We start from the raw sequence: 5260 nt of genomic DNA on the forward strand, positions 1-5260 counted from the left end.
GCATTGCAACATTATTGCTTCTCTTCCCAGTGTCTATCAGACTCAACACCAAGTCATTGGATACAACTGATTTATTTCTTTGATCGTTGCTTCCACTAAATGGATAATTTGCCTCCTTCTCTGGGAGAGACAGCAAAGGACTATGAAGACACTTGTCAGTCCGTGATGCCTTAGAAAGGGCTTAGGAGATTAGAGGTCTGGAGAACTGCGCATTGGCATGCTAGCAAACTGAGTGGTACCTCAGCTGGTCATTGGTCTTCTATGAACTTTAGTCTCTTCATCTATAAAGTGGAGGTGGACATGTTTCATGACGGTAAGAGTTCTAGTTAGTTAAAAATTGGAGAGATCCCCTCCATTTGCTAAGTATGTGAGCTTCTAAGTACTGTGATCTCTTTGAGCCTCAATCTCAGCACCAGGCCAGCCACAATGATAATTGTACTTTCTTTCTGAAGATTAAATGGACCCTGATGCAACCATGGCTGAAGAACAACCACAGGCGCAATTGCTCTTGAAGGCTGGCAGTGATGGAGCCAAGACTGGGAACTGCCCCTTCTTTTTTTTTTTTTTTTTTTTTAATTGAGACAGAATTTCGCTTTTGTTGCCCAGGCTGGACTGCAATGGCACGATCTCGGTTCACTGCAACCTCTGCCTCCCGGGTTCAGGCGATTCTCTTGCCTCAGCATCCCGAGTAGCTGGGATTATAGGCATGCACCACCACACCCAGCTAATTTTGTATTTTTAGTAGAGACGGGGTTTCTCCATGTTGGTGAGGCTGGTCTTGAACTCCGACCTCAGGTGATCCACCCACCTCGGCCTCCCAAAGTGCTGGGATTATAGGCGTGAGCCACCATGCTTGGGAGGAACTGCCCCTTCTTCTAGAGACTGTTCATGGTGCTCTGGCTCAAAGGAGTCACTTTCAACATCACCACCATTGACACCAGGAGGTAGACTGTGGCAGTGCAGAAGCTGTGCCCAGAAGGGCAGCTCCTGTTTCTGCTGCGTGGCATGGAAGCACACATAGACACCCAAAAGACTGAGGAATTTCTGGAGGCAGTGCTGTGCCCCTCCAGGTACCCCAAGCTGAGAGCTCTAAACCCTGAGTCAAGCACAGCTGGGCTGGACATATTTGCCGACTTTTCTGCCTACATCCAGTTGAGACGCAGGACTCAATGATACGCTGGACAAGGGGCTCCTGAGAGCTCCGAAGGTTTTAGACAGTTTCTTGACATCCCCCTTCCCAGAAGAAGTGGATGACACCAGTGCTGAAGATGAGGACATCTCTCAGAAGAGATTTCTGGATGGCAATAAGCTCACCCTGGTTGACTGTAGCCTGTTGTCAAAGCTCCGCATAGTCCAGGTGGACTGTGAGAAGTACCAGGGCTTCCCAATCCCTGAGACCTTCCGGGGATGGCATCGGTGCTTGGGCAGGGCCTATGCCTGGGAAGAATTTGCCCCTACCTGTCCACATGATGAGGACATCAAGCGGGTCTGCAAGCAAGTGGCCAGGACCCTCAAATAAGCCCTTCCTAGGACTCCCTCGGCCCCCTGCATTTTCCCCACAAAGGCCCGGAGGGTTTTCACACTGGCCCTGGGGGTTTCCACATTGCTACCCAATGGACACGCTCCAAATGGCCAGTGGTCGGGGACTCCTAGAGCACTTGTGCGGGGGTGTCGAGGGGGGAGGGGGAATGAAGGAAAAGGATGAGGGATCCTGGGTGAGATTCGTATTGTGGGGTGGGGCAATTAGAGCAACATACTTCACTAATAAAGTACAGAATTTAAAAAAGATTAGGGCAGGTGCAGTGGCTCATGCCTGTAATCCCAACATTTTGGGAGGCCGAGGCGGGTGGATCACCTGAGTTCAGGAGTTCAAAACCAGCCTGTCCAACATGGTGAAACCCTGTCTCTACTAAAAATACAAAAAATTAGCTGGGTGTGGTGGCAGGTACCTGTAATCCCAGCTACTCTGGAGGCTGAGGCAGGAAACCACTTGAACCCGCGAGGTAGAGGTTGCAGTGAGCCGAGATCACGCCATTGTACTCCAGCTTGGGCAACAGAGTGAGACTCCGTCTAAAAAACAAACAAACAAAAAGATTAAATGGGGTAGTGCCTAGAAGTGCAGTGAGGCAAAACCAGGCAAGTCACACTAATGAGGATGGTCTTCTCATTACAAACCCTAATCCCCACGTGTCAGAGGCTCTATACGCAGCAAGTTTTTTCTTTATTACATAATCAGCGCAGCACTGATTTTCCCAGTTGGTTGGTTCTCACGGGAGGCTCTCCTCCTCCCAGGTATTGGGAGACGTCTTAATTCAGCAGGTGGAGAGGACGGAGGATGGGAGCTGGCATGTTAGATTTTGATGGATCAGGCCCGGAAGTGGTCAACATCACTTTTGTCACATGTCATTGGCCACAACTCAATCACTCGTTTGTCCCCAACCACAAGGGAGATTGGGAAATGTGGATGGCTGTGTTCCCCGCAGGAAAAGGAAAATGATCTGGAGAATGACTTGCTGGTCTCTGCCACAGAGCTCGATAAATGATAGACAGTGATGACCATGACGTTGCTGCTGTTAATCTTAGTGTGGAAAGAAAAGAGAGATCCCATGAATTATTGGGATCAAGAAAGGATCAATCGCCATTTCCATACATGTGCAAGTGTGCATGTACAGAGTGTGTATATAAGTGCGTGTTCCCCAGAAAACAGAAGTCAAGACAAACCTAATGTTCTGCCATTGGATTAGGGGGTGCAATCCCAGGGAGGGTTCAATACTGAACTGGCCAGCACTGTGTATTAGGAGCAATTGATTGCACAGCTTTAGAGGACTCTTCCAAAAGTCCATATAAACAACGGCTTCTCAGGACAACCATCCAAGGAGGAGAGAAGAGAACAATTTGCCCACTGGTTCATGCTGCCCATTGGTCAATTATCTACTCTATGATGCATGAAGTCTTTCCTGTTGGTGCGTGGGTGGGTACTGGGCAGGTCCCACAGCATCCACGGCCTCCAAGGTGACAGGAAGTCCCCAGAGTGGGAGGAGGACTACGTCCAGCGTGGACACAGTAAGGTGCTTTGCAGAATGTGGTTGGAACCATGAAGGTCTGGCTGCCATAGTGGTGCCCGGAGCAAGGAGCCAAAGACCCCAGGTGAGATTGCGGTGATCTAGGTAGTAGAGAAGAGGTGTCTGATACAGACGTCACCTTTGCCAAGCTCATGGAAACCAGAATTGAAGAAACACCTTGGCTCCAGGGCACTGGGTCAGCACACAGCCACATCCCTGCGTGCAGCTGAGCGTGATTTCTGCCTTGCACTGTATCTGACCTCTTGAGAGTTTGAGTGTTTGCTGGAAATAAAAAGCCCGTGCACACATGATCCTCTGGGGCCGAGGCCCTGTCATCCTTCACGAAAATGAGCCCTTCAACAAATGTAAATACCCTCCGTGTTCTCCCGGAGGCCGGACCTAACAAGGCCTCGCTGGGGCGCCTCGTAATCCCCGGGATTGCTGGAGCTTTTAGGTTTAACAGAGCAATTTGTAAGGCCGCCTGTCTTGCAGCCAGCTCTGCGGCGACTTGCCTGCGGTATGTTCCCTGGCGTCTCCTAGAAACTCTGGGCTGGACTCACGCAGGGCAGGCGAAGGGCTCTGCCTACCCCAAACTTGGAGCCCTCTGGATCCCAGAGTCTCACAGTGCTCCCAGGAAATTTCATAAGCGTGATACATTAGGCTGGCGGGAAGGGAATGAGATCCAAAGCCTGGAAGATGTGGGAGGTAGCAGACACCGTCTCAGAAAGCTGGGGTGATTGTGCCGGGTGAGGCGGAGGCAGAGCTCCAAGAGCTAAAATTCCCAGCTCGGCCTGGGGCCCCGGGTTGTGCTTAACTAGCCGAGAAACCCCAGGCAAGAGGACACCACTCCCTTCAGTGGCTTCCAAAACCCTGGCCAAGGGTTCTAAGGTGTGCACAGTGGGCACTGCTCCCCTCCCCACCCCGTCTCCCACCTCTGACCCTCACCCTTTCCAGCAACAGGGTTCTGTGTTCCATGAGGCCTGCCACAGGCCCGCCTGGGAGGTGCTTTGCAGAGCAGCCTGAGCACCTCCCCATGCACGCAGCTCCCTCCCTCACGGCAACAGGCCGACTTCATCTCCCACCCCGGGAAGCCAGGTGGGACCCGAGACAGCTCTGGCGAGCGGACATGGGAAAGAGTACCAGCTGCCCCTGAAACTTCTCCTGCCATCTGCCATGATTTCTTTTTTCTGTCCACTGGCCGGACACTGAGCTCCAGGGAAAGAAACTCCAAGACCCTAGAAAACGGGTCCTGGACTCTGAAACGACTCTATGGAGCCAAACACCCACCCTACTGCCCCACATTGATCTGTGCCATGACAGGAGCATGAGTCAGGTGAAGCTCCTGAAACCTGGGGTTGCTTGTTACGGCAGTGAGCCCCTGCACACAGATACGTACTCAAGACACCAACTTAACCTCTTTGAGCCTGTTTGCTTCATGGTGAAAACAGTAACAGCGCGTCTGCCCTGCTCAGCCAGCAGGGCTGCTGTGGGCTCAAGTGAGGTAGCTGCCACTCTGGTGCTGAGTCAGACTAGCCCCGGGGCTGCATCCCGTCAGCCCACCTCCAAGGCTGCTCAGCAGGGCCACCGTCAAGATTCAATGAGGTCGCGCGGAGAACGTGTCTAGACAGTGCCCAGGCCTGCCGTGGGCCCTGCGCCCATGCCCCTGGCCTTCCTTGGGGCTGGCTACCCTTCGCTGTGCTCCCCAGCTCCAGTGCCAGCCTTCTCTGTCCACCTCTGAACTCTGGAGACGGCAGAGCCTGAACCCCCTCATCCTCTCCCTGGCTTCCGGTTGGGTTCAGCTGTGGGAGGTGCCTTCAGCAGAGTGGTTTGCAGAACCAGAGAGATGTAGGGCCATTTCTTCCTCCTGGCGCTGGCCCCGTCCTTCTCTCACCACGGCTCCTCTCTTCCGTATCTCTGCTGCTTCCAAGCTCCCCTTGCCCTCTCTAGTCTCAGGCTGGCCATGGCGTCCCGCCGTGGCTTGTCTCTGGCTGTCTTCACCTGTGTGAGCCTCTGTAGCTGGTCCCCTCATTAGAGGCTGTCCAGACCGCCAGCCAAGGGTGCTGCCTCTTTCCTTCCAGGACCCTGACTGCTGCCCCTGCTCAGTATCACAGAGGGCTCTTGGTTGGAGCAACAGACACTCACTCTGCCTTACTCAGCAGCAAAGGAATTTGGAAAGGGATACTAAAAAGCTTACAGAA

The 5260-nt window shown here is 52.9% G+C and overlaps 1 pseudogene; it reads left to right on the top strand.

Moving 5' to 3' along the window:
* The first annotated feature begins 475 nt into the window (after window positions 1–475).
* LOC116470305 (chloride intracellular channel protein 1-like) lies at window positions 476–1519 on the top strand (annotated as a pseudogene).
* Window positions 1520–5260: the final 3741 nt, after the last annotated feature.

This window comes from Hylobates moloch, unplaced genomic scaffold, assembly GCF_009828535.3.
Source record: "Hylobates moloch isolate HMO894 unplaced genomic scaffold, HMol_V3 SCAFFOLD_6, whole genome shotgun sequence".
NCBI classification, from domain to species: domain Eukaryota; kingdom Metazoa; phylum Chordata; class Mammalia; order Primates; family Hylobatidae; genus Hylobates; species Hylobates moloch.